The sequence below is a fragment of the Haliotis rubra genome, unplaced genomic scaffold, assembly GCF_003918875.1.
Source record: "Haliotis rubra isolate DU_JTF1 unplaced genomic scaffold, ASM391887v1 Scf612, whole genome shotgun sequence".
NCBI lineage: Eukaryota > Metazoa > Mollusca > Gastropoda > Lepetellida > Haliotidae > Haliotis > Haliotis rubra.
Genome location: NW_025767316.1, coordinates 20,557 through 45,200, shown reverse-complemented (window position 1 = coordinate 45,200; position 24,644 = coordinate 20,557). Strand labels below are relative to the sequence as shown.

The 24,644-nt window shown below is 40.2% G+C and overlaps 1 long non-coding RNA gene across 1 annotated transcript; it reads right to left on the bottom strand.

The window, feature by feature from the left end:
• Positions 1–1,141: 1,141 nt before the first annotated feature.
• Positions 1,142–24,265, bottom strand: LOC124255928. Its single transcript, XR_006892795.1, has 3 exons — positions 24,254–24,265; positions 22,042–22,051; positions 1,142–1,221 (listed from the first exon to the last, which is right to left on the bottom strand). It is a non-coding gene; the product is annotated as an uncharacterized LOC124255928 (long non-coding RNA).
• Between the last annotated feature and the right edge of the window lie 379 nt (positions 24,266–24,644).

Below are 24,644 nucleotides of genomic sequence, written 5' to 3'. Positions count from 1 at the left end.
TAGTTATACCTAGATAAAGAACACTGACACGTATTACTTAGTAAAGCCTTCATTTATGTCCGATACAGAACATTCTAAACTTTAGTGAGTGATTGAGTTAAAAATTAAAGTCACATCGGCAATATTTCAGCCATATCGTGACTATAACTGGTTCTATATTCATAATACATACACATAACATATAAAACCCCGTGAACGAAGGACAGTAAAGGTACTAGATTATCACAAAATGAGTTAAAAGTAGCTAGCATATATCTTTTTAAAGTAGAAAACTATTTTTGGACAATACAATGTAAAAAAGGGTTATATATGAATTCAGCAAATGAAGGTAGATCACCATACTTGGGACCATGTTTCTTAACATTAATTCTGTTCAAATATAGACGATTAACACTGACAAGGAATTTATGCAATGCAGTGAATTTCAATATGTCAGGCGGTAGGGGATGGTGTGCTGTACAAAGTCTTAGAGCTGCTTATATGTTAGGCAAGTGTTTGCTGGATGTACACAATCTTAAAATATCTGTGATATATTGGTAAGTACAGCTGTAACAGATATTCCACCCTTGTTTAAATTTAAATTCACTTAACTCAAATTTTCAAACTTAATATACAAAATCAACGTGGAATGTCAACATTCATCAATATCCCCCGCAATGGCACAATACTCTTCATGATTATGTCTAAGAGTTATGATTATGTCAAATATTTAGGTGTGTATATAGAAAAGTGGAACTAGAGTATTGATAGTTTTTTATAGTTCTGCTCCAGAAAATAGCACTATCACCAATTTCAGTCAAAGTAAAACTTGTTGCCATGGAAATGCTAAAATATTTTATTCAGAATTCCAAAACTACTAAAAGGCACCAGTACACCACCAGATATATGTATGTGCCAAGTTTGGTGAAGAAACATTGAACGGTTTTAGAGTTCTGCTCCGGAAAAGAACACTACCACTAATTTCAGTTTTAGTCAAACTTGTTGCCATGGAAACGCCAAAAATATTTTATTCAGAATTCCAAAACTACCAAAAGGCACCAGTACACCACCAGATCTATCTATGTGCCTGGTTTGGTGAAGAAATAGTGAACGGTTTTAGAGTTCTGCTCCGGAACAGACAAAAGTGCACGGACGCACGGACGCACGGACGCACGCACGGACGGAGTCCATTTTAATACCTCCCGCAAAACTCGTTACGGGGGATAAAAACACAATGTGAAACTGAATACATATCTACTACAGGCGTATTGCTTAGCTGTGGCAGATTGTGGGAACGGAAAGTTTCAAAAACCTTCACGAACTTCACTGCCAGAGTATAAAAGAGAAAGAGGGGCGGGGTGCGTAAGACAACGATTATATATACTTAATTAACTCTTTCACAATCCCATACAAATTCTTCGCTCTCCCGTCCCATGGTCAACCATCTCTCCGGACCGAAATGTCAAAAAGCACATTTTACGCGCGCATCAAAATGTTGCATCGAAACACTCCGTCGTGTGAATTCTCGAAGTGGCCAAATGTAACTGGAACATCGCTGGGCTATGGTAGAAGATGACAATTGAAAGTTTCAAAAGACTTCACAAACTTCAGTGCCAGAGTATTACTGGAAGAGGGAAAGAGGGACGGGGTGCATCCGACAGCGATCATATATTTGTTGTCATTTCTCTGGCTGGTTGCAATATGTACACACTTCGTGAGTGGTAGGAGCAAAGCTTCTGGTGTCCTGCGGTGTCTCCCAGTGTGTCGTGTCAGTTTCAACCAATGATATGGCTTGGAGTTACAATTTAACGTCGCACTGCCATTGTTTCAGCCATATTGCGACGAGACCAAGTTTACACAAATCTATAATTACACAAAGTTACACATTTTAACATCTCAATATAATGAATTCTACCATGACCACGTGAAATTCCCGAATTTGATTGGCCTATTAATAAAAATTGACACTATCAATTTCGATTGAAAATGTGTCTGATTTTATCACCGCTAATGTAATACAATAGGCTACACTACTTCCGCTTGACCACCAACATGGCGGATGCCAATACAACAGACGCGATGGATTTCGGATTTGTTTTCAATCGGCAGTTTTACCGGACCTGGACGAGTTCAGCGATGATGAGTTTGATCCTGTCCTGACCAACCTAAACAGTTCAGGTGAATTGAGCCCAGAAACTTTAGCATCTTACAGGCAGATCTTGCAAAAGTTAGACATTTTCTTTTAAACGTTAAGTACATATTACTTCAGTCCAGTCCCAAAGTTGAGTTGAGTTGAGTTTGGCTTTACGTCACATCGGCATTATTCCAGCCATATAGTGACGAGAACAAGTTTGCATTAGTAAACATTGTAATTACATACTCGGAATGAGTTTTATTACGAAGACATATATTGATTTCATTGTCATTTAAAAGCAGAGAAAGTCATAGCATCAAATTTAAAGGCAGGCAATTTGTTAGTCACATTTCATAGTTACAATTTATGGTTGTTACATTTCGCAGTTACAATTTATGGTACAGATCAACTTCCCTCAGGTAGTTCACTTTGAGATAAGCGCTCACGCAGGAGAACAGATCTTTTAGGTTTGTTGCATCATAATGTGAGTCCCTTGCAGACGATAAGTCCACGCATTCAAGCAGAATATGCTTGATGGTGAGAACCTCATCGCAAGAGACACACATGGGGGGGTCCATCCCCATCCGTTTTCAGCAGATAGTCATGTGTAAATCGACTGTTGCCAATACGACATCGTCGTAAAATTACCTCATCACGTCTTGACTGATAACCCAAGTAGGTATAACCAATTGTTGGCTTCAATTCATGGAGTTTGTTTCTTCCTACTTGAGTGTCCCACCTTCTTTGCATCAGGTCCCGAGTATAGCTTTTGATAGTGGGTTTGAAATCACTGTACAGTCCCAAAGAAACACCTGACACATGTGGTCTCACCTTACGCAAGCGAGTTTGTTCAAAATTGCCTCTGTTCACCCAGCAGAAAAATGGGTACCCGGTGGGATGTGACTTTTACCTTCTAGTGCATAACAGGCAGCTTGGGTTATCGGGGCTAATAATGTTTGTGCGCGCTTCGAGCATGCCCCTTTGTGGTGTGGAGTATTGGGTGCTTCGAGCATGCCCCTTTGTGGTGTGGAGTATTGGGCGCTTCGAGCATGCCCCTTTGTGGTGTTGAGTATTGGGCGCTTCAAGCATGCCCCTTTGTGGTGTGGAGTATTGAGCGCTTCGAGCATGCCCCTTTGTGGTGTGGAGTATTGCACGCCGAGCATGCCCCTTGTGGTGTGGAGTATTGGGCGCTTCGGCATGCCCCTTGTGGTGTGGAGTATTGGGCTTCGAGCATGCTCCTTTGTGGTGTGGAGTATTGGGCCCGACCATGCCCCTTGTGGTGTGTGGTGTATTGGGCCGACCATGCCCCTTGTGTGGAAGTATTGGGCACTTCGAGCATGCCCCTTGTGGTGTGGAGTATTGGGCTCCGAGCATGCCCCTTTGTGGTGTGGTGTATTGGCGCTTCGACCATGCCCCTTTGTGGTGTTGAGTATTGGGCACTTCGGAGCATGCCCCTTGTGGTGTGGAGTATTGGGCCATCGAGCATGCCCCTTGTGGTGTGGAGTATTGGGCGGTCGAGCATGCCCCTTTGTGGTGTGGAGTATTGGGCCGAGCATGCCCCTTTGGTGTGGAGTATTGGCGTTTGAGCATGCCCCTTTGTGGTGTGGAGAATTGGGCGCTTCGAGCATGCCCCTTTGTGGTGTGGAGTATTGGGCGCTTCGAGCATGCCCCTTTGTGGTGTGGAGTATTGGGCGCTTCGAGCATGCCCCTTTGTGGTGTGGAGTATTGGGCGCGTCGAGCATGCCCCTTTGTGGTGTTGAGTATTGGGCAGTATAAGTACCCTCATTATTCTATGTTTTAAGTAGCTTAATGCTGAAACCCGTGTCTTCATTAAAGTTTCGGTCCAGTGAATTATTTTGTGGGCTAGTAACTTCCAGGCGTAGTTAGCCCGTCTGGCTGGCAAAATTTGGGAACTATTTCTCACACTGGATAGCAGTTTGATATGTTTATTTAGTAACCCACCCAGATATGTTAGTTATCTGATAACAGACCATGAACCTGATGAAATCTAGACTTGCTGTATGTTCGGCTTAAGCATTGCAGTAAGGGTTGAATTGGGAAGTGAAAATAATGTGGTTCAGGCGACTGACACAGACTGCACTCAATCAACTAAATAAAAAACCAACATGTATATGTCGGAATTGTAGGTCTGACATATATTTGATACTTGAAATATTTTATTTCACCTTACCTAAATTATAAGTTCCAAGGTCATTAGAATTTACAAAACCTGGGTACACACAGACGGGTTGCTGGAGTACCGACTGAGTGAGTTAAGATTTCTAGTCACATCAGCAGTATTTCAGCCATATATTGACCAAAACAAGGTATACATGGCAGAGTAAGGGGACATGCGTGAATATACTTTTCATTTCTGAGACTGGTTGTCTTAAAATACACACACAGACTATTCATATTTACCAACGTTTTTCAATCACTCACTGATTTTATTCATATCTAAATTTACAACATTCTTAGTCACGATATGGCTGAAATACTGCCGATGGGACATTAAAGTTTAACTCACTCACTAACTTGAAATACAGACTTCCCGAGTATAAAGAGCTGAACTTCTGCCGTCCTGACGCGAGTCCCGTGTGGCGTGTCAGTTTCAACCACGTGAAGTCCGTGCACTACAGTTCCACCGACACACAGTAGACGAGCAGCCTATTGTGAAGCGGCCCTTAGCCAGGTTATAAAACTTGGACAGACAGTACCTGAACCTGTGTGGCTGTGATGCCGATGTGGCTTTGATATGTTGATGAACAATTCGGCGATTGTATTGCGGGGGTGTTTAATGCCATCACAGCTTTGGTGTACACGGAAATTTCCATCTTTCTGTTGCCACGTCGTGGGAACCGTCAGTTTCAGATCACAACAACTTTGTTCAATAGTTTTCAAATAAACACTAATTTATTTATTGTAGAAAAAAACAAACATGCGTTACGTAGCTAAAACTTCAGTGAGTAAGTGTCGGTAAATACAAGTTGATGACATTTTTCAGGAAATAACACTTTGTGCGATAACCCCCTTAAAAAGTGAGTGAGTGAGTAAATAATGAACGTCGCGTCGGTTTTATTTCAGCCCTTTTGGGACAAAAGTTTGAGGACGTTGTGCAGCTGTAGTATCATGTTATGGTATTTATTGGTGAGTGAGTTAAAATCATTACATCACACTGGCAATATTTCAGCCATAAAGCTAGGAGAACAAGTTAGATTTTACTTAAAACCTGTCAACAAACGGCATGAAAACAAAACGATATATATCATAGTTTTAATCTCGAATCAAACCAAGTCAATATGAAAAAGAAAATTTTAGTTCAAATAAAACTAATCTTTTGACCAGTAGCAACAAAAAACAACAACACCGCCTTAATAGGGATTGCCTGAAATATTGCCGAGGTGATGTTAAATTGTAACTCACTCACTCAAACGGGGCGGTGGGGTAGCCTAGTGGTTCAAGCTTTCGCTCGTCTCGCCGAAGACCGGGGTTCGATTCCCCACACGGGTACAATGTGTGAAGACCATTTCTGGTGTCCCCCGCCGAGATATTGCTGGAATATTGCTAAAAGCGGCGTAAAGCCATACCCACTCACTCACTTAAACTATCATGCAGTCTCCCAAGTTAGTGAGGTAAAGTTTAACGTCACCTTGGCAATATTCCATATAGTGACGAGAAAGGTTTTAATCAATATACACTATAATCCCTCACTGTTAAATATACAGTAGTTCACTGTAATATGTTCACAGTGCTCCGCCGTAATATCTAAATACCGTAAAGTACCGTCATTATGACGTTGGTACCGTAAACAGATGTAATATGGGATCATTTGATGAAAGCCGCCATTGTTTGAGGTTCGGGACAGGCTGACTAGCAATCTGACTACCACATCTGAACTGATTAATCACAGTTTCCTGGTATGGATACGAGTATCACAGGCGTAGTATGTTAGTTTCTGCTGTATTTATTATTAGGGAATATACGTTGTTCGTCTAGAGTTTTCACAGTTGTGTACAAGGGTTATGTTTGGTTGCAGATGTTCTAGTTTTGAAACGTCCACACTTAGGCACTATGTTGACCATTACCAGCTCCACCTAAAACGTTCCAAGTATACAGTTCCCAATGTTTTTTATCACTTGTGAGAGGACCTTTCTTACTTCTGTACCAGTAGTTTCTCTGTGACAAGTAGGCGTGGCAGGGAACCTAGACGAATACTCTGTGCCAGTAGTTTCTCTGTGACAAGTTGGCAGGGCAGGGAATGTAGACGAATACTCTGTGCCAGTAGTTTCTCTGTGACAGGCACCCATGAAGGGCCACCTCCTCGTGGTGGGTGCTGGGTAACGCTAAGCGCCCTTCAACCCCCCGTTGTGGACCCGGGGGCATATTTGGTCCACCAACCTGTTTGCCGTGGGTTGCGCCCCTGTGTCGGTGGAGGACGGGATTCTGGTGGTTGAGGGCAATAGGTTCCTGGAACCGTGCAAACATTTCCATCAGTCAACATGAAGCTAGTGAGATTAATTCAGTGTATAACGCCTTGTAGGCAGTCTATACATTTTAGTAGGCAAATCTCGCTCTCTTATCTAGATGGATGACGGACAAATAAGTTTACTTAAATAAATCAATCAATTAATACTTAATACGGCACTCTTGTAGAGCAACCTCCTCGTGGTGCTTGCTGGTGTGTACCCGGGGCATATAGGTCCACATCACCCCATTACTGGTTGTTTGCCGTGGGTTGCAGGGTTGAGGGCAATAGGAGCCTGGATCCGTGTTCCTTTTGCCCAACACACCACTTTGACCCTTACTTCACCTAGACCGGTGGTAGAACTGGCCCGGTTCTATCAATCGGCTGGTCATGTCATGCCCTGTGTTGGACATTTCCATATTTGGAGTCTAATATCGTATTTTTGTGTGTTTTGGGTTTAACATTTTCGAAATATTTCAACGGTTTTGCCTAGAGTCCTACGTCAGAAGGCGGTGGCTCATGGGCCAATCTAGTTAATGTCAACCTCCGAATTCTATATGTCTCCAAATTTCTGTTATGTGCAGAACCAGCTGGACAGTCACTTTGGTAGATAAATATAGCTATTCGTGTTACATTTGCTGGAGTATGGCAAACTTGTAGCCCTGATGATGCAGACTGGGTTCCTCTGCAACATCGTTCTCTGTTGACACTCGGTGGCGGGTGGGGAGCAAGTTTGCTGAAAAATATTATATCACCATGTCTCTCACTCAACTCTCTGGTTCTTCGAAAAACAAGCGTCGTCATGTCGATTCTGTATCGTCTGATGACGAAAGTGCACCTGAACTGAACGATTACTGGCCGAGATTTCTTGTCATTTCATCTTCTGATGGTACACCGCTCAAGTTGAATCCGTTTGCCATATCCATGGGTATCAAAGGTGCCTGTGGAGAAGTTAAAAACGTTACCGACTTCGCTCTGGCTCACTTCTTGTCGAATGTGTACGAAAACAACAGTCCGTCAATCTGCTTGGATTAAAGCAGTTTGTAAATGTCCCGGTTGTTGTCTCAGTACACAGTACACTAAACTCCTGCCGTGGAATAATTCGAGACCGTGCTCGTTGTCTCTCAGACATGAGCGAGGAAGAACTTCTTTCCGAATTACAAAATCAAGGAGTAATTGCTGTTAAGCGATTCACAAGGAAACAAAATGACACTGTAATAAAAACAAACACTTATCTTTTCACGTTTGACCTGCCAACTATTCCAAAATCTATAAAAGCCGGATATTTTAACATTGGAGTGGATGTTTATGTGCCAAATCCTCTCCGGTGTTACAATTGCCAAAAGTTTGGTCATGGTGCCAAGACTTGTACTCACACTATGATATGCTCTCGCTGTAGTGGTGCCCACGACAGTTCTGATTGCAACAATGCAATGAAGTGTGCAAACTGTGATGGTGAGCATTTGGCATCGTCACGGTCGTGTCCTTTCTTTGTTTATCAGTCGCAAATTTTGAAAGTGAAATGCACAAACAATCTTTCCTATTTTGAAGCAAAAAAGTTGGTTCCAGATCCATTTTCCAAACCCACCACTTTAACCTTTTCTGCTGTAGCATCTTCTCCTGTCCCTGCAAAGAAGATCATTACAGTCTCTACAATGTGCCAGACTGAAATTTCTTGGGTTCATGAAAATCAAATATCCATCAGAGAAAGTGCCCCAACAACTCACAAGACAATTACGTCAGCCTCTCAAACAGAGAGTCCATTCTCAAAGATATCAGAGCCAGAATCTCAAGAACTTTCTGAAACTGAAAAACCTGCTACTCAGCAAACAAGAAAAGAAAAAAAACGGAAGAAAAAAAGACAACGACACTTCAACATTTGGAGGTACCACCTTCTTCGCAACCACCTGTAAACGTTCATAATTCTTTTGAACCACTGGAAATGGAGGTTACTACTCCGTTAACCCCCCATGAGTGCTAGTCACATCATACAATGGAACTGTAGAGGACTTCAGAACAATTTCAATGATCTGCAATTATTAATTCAAGATTACACACCATCAGCATTTTGTTTACAAGAAACTTTTCTTAAAACAACAGATAAATTTGATTTACGCCATTACAGCTCATATCATCATTTTTCTCCTCCGGGAGATAAAGCTACTGGTGGATCCTCAGTACTGGTGAAACAGGGCGTTATTCACAGTCCTGTTCCTCTAACTACGCCACTTCAAGCTGTTGCAGTGCGGGTTACATTACATATAGTTTTTACCCTCTGTTCTTTGTATATACCACCATCCCATTCGCTTCAACACTCTGAACTTCAGGCCCTTTATGACCAGCTTCCTAAGCCCTGTGTCATCATGGGAGATTTGAATGGCCATAACCCAATTTGGGGTTCTAATGCTACAAATACTAAGGGTAAACAACTTGAAGATTTTTTCTTGAATAATGATTTGTGCATTTTTAATGATGGTTCTCACACGTATTTACATCCTGCCACTGGCACATACTCGTGCCTTGATTTATCACTTGTTGATTCTAGTTTACTTACAGAATTCGACTGGTCAGTCCATGAGGACCTCTGTGGAAGTAATCATTTCTGTGACACCATCCGATGTTCCACCGTTGTCACGATGGAATTTTACTAAAGCTAACTGGACATTGTTTGAAACTCTTTGCACTAGCAATCTGAAACCTGCTTATTTTTCAGATGTTCCCGATGCCATAAAACTTTTCTCTGAAGAACTTCACAAAATAGCTGATGAATGTATCCCGAAGTCCTCTGCAGATCCTCACATACGTAAACCATGGTTCAACAATACCTGCAAACAAGCTAGGAAGGCGCGTAAAAAGGCAGAACATCTGTATATAAGGATTTATAGGTATTATATTTATTTCTTAATTGACTAAATTCTTGTTTATACTGTAGATCATTAGTTTCTGATTTTTTAAATGTGGTTAATGTTAAGTCAACTTCTGGCCTCACCAATTGCCAAGGAGGAGAAGAAAGAAGACGAGAAGGAGATATATTCTCCAGCTCAATGCCGGCAGCAGAAAGGAATGGTTTAATTCTGTGCCCAAGAGGCGGAACAAGAGAAGGCTTTTTGTTATACAAATCCTCATAAAGAGGATTGAAGACACAATTAAATGCAGGATTAGATTTGTTTGAATATAGTTTAGTAATATATTGTAAGGATAATTTAATACGGCGTTGGGAAAGCGAAGGCTCATCTGCCTCAACATAGAGACTATCAACTGGAGAGGTTCTAAATGATCCAAGACAAGGTCTTAGACCTTGGTGGTGAACAGAATCAAGTAATGTAAGGTTGCTTTTGCAGGCTCCGCCATATACGATCGAACCATAATCAAGTTTAGATCGTATGAATGCTCGGTATAAGTGAAGGAGCGTAGTTTGATCCCCTCCCCACTTTGAGTTGGAAACAACTTTTAACAAATCGAGTGCCTTCAGGCATTTAGTTTTAAGTGTTTTAATATGTGGTAGAAACGTTAAGTGTGAGTCAAAAATAATACCCAAGAACTTGGCCTCCTTCACAACTTTGATAGGAGTGCCATTTAGAGATAGTTCCGGGTCTTTATGCGGCTTATATTTTCTACAAAAGTGTAGACAATTAGTTTTGGACTTGGAAAATTTAAAACCGTTTTCAAGACACCATTTATGTATTTTATTTAAACACAGCTGCAGTTGCCGTTCAATAGTATGCATATTCTTACCACGACAAGAAATATTAAAATCATCCACAAAAAGTGATCCATCAATTGAATCATTTAAAACCTTGGATAAACTGTTAATTTTGATACTAAAAGTGTGACAGACAAAATACTGCCTTGTGGGACACCCTGATCCTGATTATAATGATCAGACAGGGTAGAACCCACTCGGACTTGAAATTGCCTGTCAGCTAAAAACTTGATATAAATTGAGGCAAACGGCCTCTCAATCCAAAAATCGTGTAAATCTCTTAAAATACCATAAAGTTTCCATGTAGTGTCATATGCTTTTTCTAAATCAAAAAGATTGACACTGCATGTTGTTTATTAATTATGGCATTTTTTACAAAGATTCTAAACGCACTAAATGATCGATGGTACTACGGTTTTTACGGAAACCACATTGTATATCTGTTATTAAGTTATTGGTTTCCAGGTACCAAACAAGTCGATTATTTATCATGCGTTCCATGGTCTTGCAAACACAGCTAGTGAGTGAAATTGGCCTATAATTGGAAGGATCAGTATGATCACGTCCAGGTTTAGGGATGGGCACAATGATAGCATCACGCCACGACGAAGGGAAATTTCCAGTTGTCCAAATATCATCAAAAATATGTAACAGTGTCTGCAAACATGACTCTGGCAAGTGCTTCAGGAGTTGATAATGTATGTTATCAGCTCCAGAAGCAGTATCGTGAGCCTGATCAAGAGCAGTATGAAGCTCATGTATCGAAAAGGTTTCATTTGATCTTCCCCATTATCTGAATTAAAATTAATAGCTTTCTTTTCTTGCTGTTTTTGATATTTTTGGAATTCAGGTACATAATTTGCCGAGGAAGAATGTTTGGCCAACGTCTCACCAAGTTTATTAGCAATATCAGATTTATTAGTAAGTAACTCGTTCCCATCTATGAGATGGTGTATGCTAGACTTAGAGCCCTTACCCTTGATTTTCTGGATCATATTCCACACCTTGGATATAGGTGTGCGAGAATTAATTTTTGATATATAGTTTCGCCAAGATAAGCGTTTACTTTGCTTGAAAGTACGTCGTGCTTTGGCGTTTAACATTTTATATTTGTCCAAATTGTGGACCATAGGATGGCGACGGATATAGTGCTCGGCTTTTGTCCGTGCCTTCCTAGCCTGTTTGCAATCATTGGTAAACCATGGTTTTCGTACATGAGGAATTGCAGAGGACTTTGGGATACACTCGTCAGCTATATTATTTAGTTCATCCGAAAAACATTTTATGGCATCAGGAATATCATTAAAAAGTTCAGGCCTAAGTTTGTCACGACAGAGAGTTTCATATAAAGGCCAGTTAGCCTTGTTAAAATTCCATCTTGATGATGGAGGAACGTCAGATGGATTCACAGGTTTTAGCAATGTTGGGAAATGGTCACTTCCACAGAGGTCGTCGTGGACTGACCATTCAAATTGACACAATAGGTTGGAGTCAGTAACTGACAAATCAAGAGCTGTATATGTTCCTGTGCCAGGATGAAGATACGTATTTGAACCGTAATTATAAATGCATAAATCGTTGTTGGAAATAAAATCCTCCAGTAATTTACCTTTGGTGTTTGTATTAGTGCCACCCCAGAGTGGGTTGTGGCCATTTAAATCACCCATGATTATACAAGGTTTAGGTAGCTGATCATAAAGAGCTTGTAGATCGGTTAGTTGAACAGTTGATGAAGGCGGAAGGTATAAAGAGCACAAAGTGAGTGCAACGTGCAACGTAAGACGCACTGCAACGGCTTGGAGATTGGTTGTGAGTGTAACTGGGCTATGGATAACATTTTGCCTCACCAGGATTGATGATCCACCAGAAGCTCTATCACCCGGAGGTGAAAAATAGTGATATGCATTGAACTGACGTAAGTCAAAGTTATCTGTCTGTTTCAGATACGTTTCTTGGATGCAGAACGCTGACGGTGTAAAATCTTGGTTTAATAGCTGTAAATCGTTTAAATTATTGCGAAGTCCTCTACAATTCCATTGTATTATAGGTGAAGGTATCATTTCTTCGGAGGATGAACGGGAGATCTACCCCTCATCTTCCTTGAGGGTGACAAGCTATGTGTCCTACCATGGCTATGGTCGGACACATCCATGTCCTCAAGAGATCCAAACTTGTTAAACAGTTGGACCTGATTGTTCGACCCCTTAGAGGTTCTGTCACTTAGATTCTTTTTGGAAGTGTCATTTTTAGGTTTTGATTTATTTTTCACATTTTGTTTCGCATTCGATGTTTGTTTCTGAGAAGCAGATGTAACTTTCTCAGAGTGAGTGAGTGAGTGAGTTTGGTTTTACGCCGCTTTTAGCAATATTCCAGCAATATCACGGCGGGGGACACCAGAAATGGGCTTAACACAACTTTCTCAGAAGATGCCTGGGATTGAATAACACTCATGGATGAAGGCAAGGTTTGTGAACAGGATGTGACTTGCGAGGGTTTGGACTGAAGCTCTGCAGACAATAAGGTAGGAGCAGAAGTCCTAGCCCACGTGTAATCTGTCTGGCAACCTACTGAAGAACAGGAAACATGTTTTGGTTTGGAGGCCGGAATAGAAGCTGATACGGTGGCGGCATAGGTCGGGCCTGACTGTTCTTGAGCAAGAACAATCTTTTTTGCTTCTAAAAATGAAATATTTCTTTCATGTTTCACTTTTGAAATTGTTGATTGCAATTTCCATGTAGGACATTCCTTAGATGAGGAAGGGTGACTGCCAGAGCAGTTGACGCAGACGGGAGGTTTGTCACAGAGACTGCTATCTGCACACGTTCCAGCACATCGCTGACAAGCAGCGGGGTTGCGGCAGGACTTTGATCCATGTCCATACCTTTGACAGGTATAGCATCTCAAAGGATTAGGAATAAATCTTTCAACCCTCAAGCTGCAGTAACCTGCTTTCAACGAATCTGGATGGACTGGTAAACAAAATGTGAATAAATATGTATTTGTTTTGAGGGTTTCTTTTATTCTTTTTAACAGTGAATCTTTTGACATCAGTAACTCCCTGGGAGCGTAGTTCTGTCACGATGTCAATTTCATCCATATCAGAGAGGCACCGTCCAATATCACGGACGATGACTTTGCTGCTATTTAATGTCCTGTGAGGGGACACCTCCACAGGAACATTCGCTAATGATTTGGTTTTGAGAAGAATCTGGGACTGTACCTGTTTTTTACAGTCAATGAGTAAAGAACCAGATCGCAGCTTTTTTATTTCTGTTACTGTACCAGCCAAACCTTCAATGCCTTTTGCGACAGCAAAAGGATTCAACTTGACAGTTCCACCATCAGGTGCACACATGACAAGGAAACGAGGCCAATTGTCAGGGCTGGTCAGAGTTGCAAGACCCTCATCCTCTGAGGAAAACGAATCGTCAGATTCGTGGGAACGTTTTTAAGTGGGGTGCCATGATAGTAATAAATATGATTCACCCTCCTAGCTCCCCACCCACCATGAAGTGTCAACAAGGACGATGCCTCATGTCTGTGGATCTCCAGCAGACGACACCAAGGATACTAGGAGGGTATACTCAAGCAGAAAAAATCTTGAAAAGATCAATCCCACCAGATTGGCCCATGAGCCATCGCCTTCTGGGCATTTAGACTCTAGGCAAATTGAACAAGACATATTTCGAAATCAAGTGATCTTATATAAACTAATAGAGCCGAGACCTAAAGTCCACCATATAGTTTAAAAATATAATTTGTGCAAATACAAGTAATGCACAGGGCTCGACATGACCAGCCGATTGGTTGAACCGGGCCCATTCAACCACCCGTCTAGGTGAAGTAAGGGCCGAAGTGGTGTGTTGGGCAAAGGAACACTGTTCCTGGAACCAGTGCCCTCAACCACCAGACTCCCGTCCTCCACCGACACAGGGGCGCAACCCACGGCAAACGGGTTGGTGGACCAAATATACCCCCGGGTCCACAACGGGGGGTTGAAAGGCGCTTAGCGTGACCCAGCACCCACCACGAGGAGGTGGCCTTTCATGGGTGCCTCTGTGACAAGTAGGCGGGGCAGGGAATGTAGACGAATACTCTGTACCAGTAGTTTCTCTGTGACAAGTAGGCGGGTCAGGGAATCTAGACAAATACTCTGTACCAGTAGTTTCTCTGTGACAAGTAGGTTGGGCAGGGAATGTAGACGAATACTCTGTGCCAGTAGTTTCTCTGTGACAAGTAGGCGGGGCAGGGAATCTAGACAATACACTTGGTTGCTACAGGTAGACTGGCGATTAAGCACGTGCAATACATGCTGACCGTGGCGTGAACTCAATACCGCTTCTATTTAACACGTGTCTCGTAGAGCGATTTAGTTCAGCAAGACACCATCTCGACACGAGTCAAAGTTTGAATGTCTGCAGATTTTAATGAATTTAACATGTCCAAGTTAGCGAAGCATGGGCAAATTGTTCATTCTCAGGCTAGGGAGTTAGCTTTCAATGTTATTATTTATATGGGAAAGACGTGTGCAACCAAAGTAGACGCTATGTTAAAAGTAGCCTTGCTACTTGTCTTCCCAAGGCATCTTTAAAAAGTGGAAGGTGATAGGGGTGCGAGTGGGCCTACTTTTATAAGTCCAACCAAGTTGCGCAAACCCAAAATTTCCAAGCACAAACTTGATTATTTTGACCGGTGTGCAGTCCGTGAATTTGTATAAATAAAGTTTATATGGTCAGGTTGTGATAAATGAGCCTCCATGTTGTACCGGACCTCGGCTTATTGTTGTTCATGAAGGGTCCGAAAATGGTTTAGTACCAAATGCTTTACTTGTATTTGACTCAAAGCTCAAATCAGCAGATTATCATGACGAGATGAATTTTGATAATTTTTCCAAACGGCTGGAGAAAAAAATGATCACACAACATTCCACCCACTCCGTAATTGTTATGGATAATGCGCCATACCCCAGCAAGTATTGGTTATTATTTCCACAATTTTACTCGTGGCTAAATTTGCCTACAATCGCCAGCAGCTGAAGTGATGGTGTAAATCCAGCTAGGGTCCATGCAGGTGAGGTGAGGCGGTCTTCATGCAGGTAGCACAAAACGAACGTTACACTCTTTAATGCATACGTGTGCATGAGGTCACATCACCAGTTGCACTGATCAATGAATATATGGTGATTTATCAGTTGGAAGTAGGAATGTTGATCGGAATCTCACTCACTCACCCCAAAACTGCTTGACTTGTCAGTTCACTTCACAATAACCGTTTAAGAGGACAGCTGTTGTGTGTTTATTTCTTGTCCTGTACTGCTTGCCGAACAATCCAATCCAGATCGGTGTCACCAGCAACCAAACCTGTGTACAGTCTGTCCAAGTTTTATAACATGGCCATGGCCGCTTCACCATCAGCTTGTCGTCCGCCGTAAGTCGGAGCGACGGTACTACACGGATTTCACGTGGTTGAAGCTGACATGACACTGGAAGACACAAAAAGGCAACAGAAGCTTTGATCTTGACACGCATGCAGTCCGTACATCATACACCCTGCCACAGAAACAAATCGTCCGCCGTAAGTCGGAGCGACGGTACTACACGGATTTCACGTGGTTGAAACTGACATGACACTGGAAGACACAACACGGCGACAGAAGCTTTGATCTTGACACTCATGCAGTCCGTACATCATACACCCTGCCACAGAAACAAATAAGACTCTCATGCATATCCCTTTACTCTGCCATGTTCTACTCTCACACTTACACTTCATCTACCATACCCTAGCAATGCGCCTGCCCAGCGGGCACATCAACGTCATTTCAACGTTGAGAATAGGTTGGTCCTCAACGTCGAAATTAGGTTGAACATAGGTTGTATATGAAAGTTTTTTAGACGTAGATATCCGACGTGGAATCAACGTTGAAGTTTGACATATTATTAACGTTGAACATGGGTTCACTGGAAAAAAAATCCATCTTTCCAAGCTTGGAAATGTCTTGGAAAGATGATGTTTCCAAGACATTTCCAATTTTGGAAAGATGATGTTTCCAAGACTTTCCAATTTTGGAAAGATGATGTTTCCAAAAATTTCCAATCTTGGAAATATCCGCAAGGGGAGATAACTGGTGGGTGATGGTAAATTATTGTTCTGCATGGGCTAATTGCAATAGTGGCATGGGGCGGCATGAGTCTTTCATGGGGTCGTTAAGGCGACTGGCGGTAGTCTTTGATGTTTGGTGTTGTTTTAGTAATGATTGTTTAAGGGGTTAACGAAAGGATAATCGACTTGACTAGTCGAAATTGCAGTGGTGAACACATTTTAAACGTTCAATGTTTTGGGTGAAAAGTGAATTTTGTCACGTTTAGTTTAAGTATGTGTCATCGTAAGCTTATATCTAGTGAGTGAGAGTTAATTTCGTACAAGGGCCACCGACCCGTTATACAATTATGAAGATAACAATACAATCCAGCGCCATATATAATATTAAGCTGTATGCTTACATGTACAATGTCTTATTTAACCTTATACTCTATATTCGACAACTTCGCTCTTTTTGTCAATGCAAAAAATATAAACTTAGCAAGATTGTTAACAGTTGTAGAATTGGAAGACAATAATAAGTTCATAAATTTAGTTTCACATGGATTATTTATGTAGTATTGTTGTAGCAGGCTGTTTCTCAGATCACAGTAAAATGAACATTTAATAAAGAATTGGTACTCTGATTCAATGGTAAGTACAATACACAGAGGGCAGAATCGCTCATGTTGTTTTATATTTACTTTTCGCCCATATTCCAACATTAAAGGATGGTCTGAACAACGAAACCTACTCGAGGCAAAACGAATCATTGCGTTGCCATCAATCGTTGCGTTGCCATCAATCGTTGCGTTGCCCTCCTAGGGGGTCGAGTGATGGTGTCACCATGCACTAACTTCCACCGGACCCCGTAGTTCGTGCTAGATGGGTTATGTTTGTGAGTGCGAAGCGAGCGTTGTGGAAGCTTGGAATGATATCTTAAATATGTTCAGATCGCTTCGCGGAAGTTAAAGAATCAAAACAACCTACTAGTTGTAGTACAATAAATATATGATTGATGACCAAAAAAGATTTCCCATGACACAACTTGAAGCATAACGATTTCTTTCTCGGAAGCGAGGAAGTGACAATACTGCCCAATAAATTTCTTGCTACATTCACGTGGTAAACGTCCACTCACCAGTATGTAGATACTAGTCAACGTGCGTCTTTATATTTGGTCTTATTATCCTAATTAGTTTATTATCATACTTGTATGCATTTTGAAACTAAATAAAAATCAGGCGATCTGCCTATACTTATAACTGGAATATCTAGACATTTTATAGTTTGCCAATGTAAATCATAATTCGCACACGCCCTAGTGTATGTTGTCATTACTTCACGACGAAAACAATGATTCTGTGGAATGCTACGAAAAATGAAAAACAAAATGCAATTATTAAAATTAAAACAGATTAGAGTTATAAGAACAATGTCAGGCGATTACTTTGTTCAAGGAATGTATCCATCAATATCCACAAAAATGAGTGATATACTATTCACCTGCAGCAGTTCCAAATGATGTGTCTTTTAACAGTCTAATACATGTTTACGAAAAGTGATATATCGTTTCAGGTATCTCACATTGGTATATAGTCTCATTGGTCACCAAAGATAGCATACCTGGGAACTAATTGCATAATGTCCGCCATTCTTTACAAAAATTAATTTAGTTAGCCAATAATGAGAATCAATGTCTTGGCGGTTAATCCTTTGAAAAAGGAAGTTGTTTTACGCAGACACAGACACGACAGAGTGTATTCAGTATAGATTAGTAAATCTACATACACAAACACTACCTTTTGACAAATCCGCTGTGTAAGATAAAAGTATGGGTTAATCGTTTGATCGATGTTTATAATGTTGAGTATTTACTCCAGACACAAGAAATGCAAAATGGGAACATTTGTCGGGTTATCTAAGTGGTGTTACCACCAATTATACCTGTTATAAATTCATTAACTGACCATCAAGTGAATGATGACAAATGACATGTGTAGGTTTATACCACCTAACACGGGTTACAACAAGGGAGTATTAATTGCTGTATTGCATGTGAAAACCTATGGGCCGACACTATTTTGAGAATACGGACAGAACTTCATTGTTGCATAAGAAATACATATAAGCATTTGCTGTGTGCTAAAACTGTATTTACCTATTTACCTAAGTAAATTTTCAGAGTCTTCTAGCAATAGCAAAGTGCAAGGATGTGTTAAAAAGTAGAAACGCAGTCAAACAGTTACTGTTCGAATTGCATGAAATATGCAAGAAGCATGACATATTCAAGAACAATGTTTCCAATTTTAGAAATATGAGATTCCCCAAAATGTACAATTTTGGAATATATCTACAAAGGGAGATAACTGGTGGGTGATGGTAAATTATTGTTCTTTGCACGCCCCAGGACCTAATCCCTTGTTGATTGATGAGTGAATCAAGGCAGTTAATAGTCACCAATTAACAAGGCCTACTGCCTTGTTAATTAACACGTTTTTATGCCTCTTAAAGAAGCCTCTGGAAGTAAGTTAAATCTTTGATGGGCTTTAAGAAGTGGAATGCATTACTGTGACCTGATTTTCACCTGATGAAGGAGCAAGCATATGCTCCGAAACTTCGTGTTATTCTCAATAAAGAAGTAGACATCCATAACTCTTATTTTTCTGATTAAAAGGTAAGTTATTAAAATCTGCTGAGCTGTAGGTTTGTTAATCATGTAGCGATGTGATTATTGCTCTAACACACCTGAGAGATTCGTCAACAGTGCGGTATGCACAGGCGGGGAAAATTGTATTGTATTACATTGGGTTGGTTGCATATTGTTTTGTTTTATGCTGTCAGTTTGTATGTATGTGTGAATGAGGAACCTCACATATTATGACATTGAAAACAGACTAAACTTAACATTATTCCATGGTCAATATCGCAATGTTTGTGAAATGGTAGTATACGGAAGTTTGTTTCACATTTTTGATAATACCTTCTTTTATGCAGATAAATTTATTAAAAATGAATGAATAATGCCATGCTTCTCTCAGAGTAAGGGAAGATAATTTATTGAGTGATTCTCATCAAATTAGATATGTCTTTATCGTCCGAACAGAATTCACAAATTACGGATGTTTTTGTGGGTGTGTGTGCATGCACGCGTGTATAACATCTAACTTGATATGTATTAATTAAAATCAGGCCGATTGTAACCATAATGACTTTATTGGTTGGAACACTCCAAAACAAAAATAATTTCATTCTTCAAAAGGAACTGGAACAGTAACATTTTTCATGTTTTCATATGAGCTTCAAAACATTGAATGAAATAAATGCTGTATGATGAAATGGATCAGAGAACATTAGAATGGCATACATGACGTGTGAATGACACATGTAATGGTCAAAAATATATAATCACTATGTTAGTTAACTCATGACCAGACACGTCAAACTGGTACCGATAGATTTATGTCTAATATGTAAAAATGCAGTATTTCTTAGAACCTGAAATAGAAAACACGACTTTGGAATGAGATGTTTTAATCTGAGATGAATCTGTTAGGTAGCAATTTACTTAAGTAGAACTTAAATCAACTTCAAAAGATTGGTCATTCGCAAAGTGAAGCAGTTTCCACTTATACTGCAGTAAACAGTATGGGGATACACAACGAAACATACCACTTATGTGATAACAACTCCATGTTTATTGCATAGAGCGGCATTCCGATGTACAACGTTCAGGATAGACAAGCTGATTGAATGTTCATTGATTCCATCACTTGGACAAAGGAGTGGATTTAGACTTGTTGATCTTACTCTCCTGTTGGCCCCAACGATGTGCTAGTTGCTGAATTACCTGGTGTTAATTTGCTGCTAGTCACTATGCATATATACTTCTGTTCACCTGGTTGTAGTAACTGTTATCTTGATAACGGCGTGAGAATATACATGGAAACTCCCCTCTATCGACCTTTGGTCCAAACAGATGAGTTAAGAGAAATGTTGATGTCCCGTCCGTTAGCAAATTAACATTGGATTATAGAGACAATGACAGGCCTACGTGTTGATAGAAGAGGATATTCCGGATTATGCGAATGACAGCACACCAAATGAGAAAACGAGCCAAATATATGTATAAAGATAGTGTTTCATTTCAGTCTCAGCATATAAACATTGAAATATAAAACACATAAAAAAAACATAGAAGGCGTAAGCCACGAGTGGTAACGGGAGACTATATGGACAGATTTTATTTAATCGAAATCGAATGTACACTTTCATGCTTCTTCTCATTACATGTATATATCCCCATGTAATAAGAGGGGAACTGATCCAGAGCGATTAATGTTTCTCGCCAACAGTCTAATTACCAAACCAAACTGCACGCTTGTCGGTATCTGCTCCCTCAACCATGACGGACACAGGGACTGGGCTTCTGGCCACCTTGACAAAATGTCTTCAACCCAAACAGCGGGACATTAGGAAGGGTGGATGCTCATCAGATGTTGTTACATGTATTTGAGAATACCCCCAGTAGTTCCTGTCTGATTGCAATAAAGTATACAAGCAGTGTACATGTATATGCTTTTCGGATTTTTTAATGCATAGATGGCATAGTGACTGATCCAATTTTCCAATTTGATCTTATTTCTGTGTTTTTTTACCTCGATATTTAATCATGCCATGTGAACATATGATGTCTATTACATATTGTATTTATGACAAATGAAACTGTACTCAGGTATATACAATTTTAACTTCAGTACACATCCAGTGCTTATATGTATTTCTTATGCGTTCCGTTAAGTTCCGTTCGTATCCTCCAAACAGTGTCGGCCCATAACTTTTTTTCAGGCAATTAACATTGCATGCAATTCAGCGATTACTACCCCCTTTGCTGTAACCAGCTGAGTGTTTGGTGGTATAAACTTACACATGTTATTTGTCATCATTCACTTGATGGTCAGTTAATGAATTTATAACAGGTATGATGGTAATACCAATCAAGTTACCCGCCAAAGGTTCCCATTTCGCATTTCTTGTGTCTGGAGTAAATACATCTACTCAGCATTATGAATTAAGGTCTGATGTGACAAATGTATTACATGTTATGCAATATGCTCATGGAACTGCAGCAAGACGAATTATCAGCTGAGATACAAAACAAACATTGATCAAAGGGTTAACCGATAACACGCTGATTGATTAATTACTTTTTCTTTCACAGCGGATTTGTCAAAAGGTAGTGTTTATGTATGTAGATTTACTAATCTATACTGATTACACCCTGTCCTTTACCCTGTACCTGTGTAAAACAACATCTTTCCTTCAATGTATTAACCGCCAGTAAGTTGATGGGGTGTTCCTCTTTACCAGTCGGGCAAGTTGTTTATTTAAGGCGTAAGAGGATCACCAGACCATGTTAATTAGCAAGACAATGGTACGGGTGGGTGGGGAGGGTGGGGAGGAGATGACCAAGCCAAGAAAAACACAAGTGGATTAAATGCTCATTATTGGCTAATTAAATTACCTTTACCAATGAGATTATACACCAATGTGAAAACTGAATCGATGTATCCCTTTTTCGGGTATTAGACTGTTAAAGGTCACATAAACCCTAGGGGGTACAAATACATAAATCACTAACTGGCATCGTTATAAATGAAACCCCGTCATTAAAACTACTCATTTCGACCTTTAATTGACTTAAATCGACCTTTTTGACAACAGTGCACAATTCTCACCCGCGAACGAAATTTCAACCAATCAGAGCGGCGCGCCTCTGTGACGTCATATGAGGAATAGCTTTGAGAGCCGATGCAGAATTCATCTACATTTTAGGGGGTAAATTATCGTGTTTACAGGCTTGTGTAAACCTGAAATCGTGACAATTGTTGTGGAAAATGAAAGCTATATGTTCTCACAATCTACTGTCATTTAATTTTGTCTCCTGCTTTGCCTAGTTTCCGAGTTACAACTTGTTTTCATAGACGATTCTGTCAAAATCGATTGGTGTCGTTAGGCCCTATTTGTATAATGACTGATCCAAATTGATCCCATTTCTGTGTCGTTTTACCTCGATATTTAATCATGTCATGTAAAAATATGTTTGTATTCTCAAAACAGTGTCGGCCCATAAGTTTTCACATGCAATACAGCAATTAATACTCCCTCGTTGTAACCCGTGTTAGGTGGTATAAACCTACACATGTTATTTGTCATCATTCACTTGATGGTCAGTTAATGAATTTATAACAGGTATAATTAGTGGTAACACACTTAGATTACCCGACAAAGGTTCCCATTTGGCATTTCTTGTGTCTGGAGTAAATATTCAACATTATAAACATCGATCAAAGGATTAACCGATAACACGCTGATTGATTAATTACTTTTATCTTACACAGCGGAATTGTCAAAAGGTAGTGTTTATGTATGTAGATTTACTAATCTATACTGAATACACTCTGTCGTGTCGGTGTCTGCGTAAAACAACGTCCTTCTTTCAAAGGATTAACCGGCAATACATTGATTGATTGCCCATTATTGGCTAACTAAATTACTGTTTTAAAAGAAAGGCGGACATTATGCAATTAGTTGCCAGGTGTGCTATCTTGGGTGACCAATGAGACTATACACCAATACCTGAAAAGATTTATCACTTTTCGTATATTAAACTGTTAAAAAAAACATCATTTGGAACAGTTTTGTGGATATTGATGGATACATTCCTCGAACAAGGTAATGGCCTGATATTGTTCCTATAACTTTAATCTGTTTTAATTTTAATATTTGCATTTTGTTTTTATTCAGTTGTCGTAGCATTCAACAGAATCATTGTTTTCGCCGTGAAGTGTAATGAGACAGACAACATGCACTAGGGTGTGTGTGCGAATTATGATTCACATTGGCAAACTATAAAATGTCTAGATATTACAGTTCTGTTATAAATTCACTATAAGTATCAGCAGATCGTCTGCTTTTATTTAGTTTCAAAATGCATACAAGTGTGATAATAAACTAATTAGGATTATAAGACCAAATATAAAGACGCACATTGACTAGTATCTACATACTGGTGAGTGGACATTAACCATGGAATGTAGCAAGAAATTTATCGCGCAGTATTGTGACTTCGACCCCACCTCGCTTCCGTGGAAGAAATCGTTATGTTATAAGTTGTGTCATGCAAAATCCGTTTGGTTATGATTCCAATACATATTTAACAAAGAGTAGAAAGTAGTCTTGATTTTCTAACTTGATGAAAACAAACTATAATCTCCTTAATTCTAACAGATTTTTTTATTTTTAAAATGGCGGCGCCCTGTCGGGAACATCCGCCAGTCTGAGGATAAATGGTATTTAGGTTTGTTTTCACCGAGTTATGGTAAAATCAAAACTACTTTCTACTGGTAGTAAAATATGTATTTTATTGATGGCCAATAGGATTTTGCATGACATAGCGTATATCATAACAATTTCTCTTGTGGCAGCGAGGTGGGTGTCAATATAATACTACTTACAATATTATTGTTACTTCGACCACAACCTCACTTCCGAGGAAGAAATCGTTATGTTACAAGTTGTGTCATAGAAAATCTTTATGGTCATCAATCATATGCATATTTTACTACAACTAGTAAGTAGTTTTGATTCTTTAACTTCCGTGAAGCGATCTGAACACAAGTAAGATATCGTTTCAGGCTTCCACAACGCTCGCTTCGCACTCACAAACATAACCCATTTAGCACGAACTGCGGGGTCCTGTGGAAATCTGTGCATGGGGACACCATCGCCCGACCCCTAGGAGCAATTGACGACAAAGCAACGATTCGGCATGTCGTCGTTGATGTCGAGAAATCATCAAAATGATGAGCGTGCTACACATTTTCTATACAACTAACTGAAAATCGTTCCTCATATGACGTCACTGCAGTGCTCTGGCGACAGAGTTACGTAACCTGTCTGTGGTTTCGTTGGCGGGCGAGAGGGAAGCAGGCGACTTTTTGGCCACTTTTAATCGCTCGGTATTAATTAACCACAAGTTTTTAAAGAATAAATTTGGTGTTCCGCATAAGACTAACCACAAATCTTTCATATGTAATGGTTAAAAGAGTAACAAAAAACAAAGTTTAGTGGTTCTTTAAAAGACACTTGACATGGAACAGGATTCTTTGTCAGCTGCAGATCAATGGCATATTGTTCCTTTATGTGGAGGTAGTGTCCCATTTTTGACAGCGTCTTGGTCACTGATTCGCGAAGTTTCGCTCTCAAACATGGGATAACTA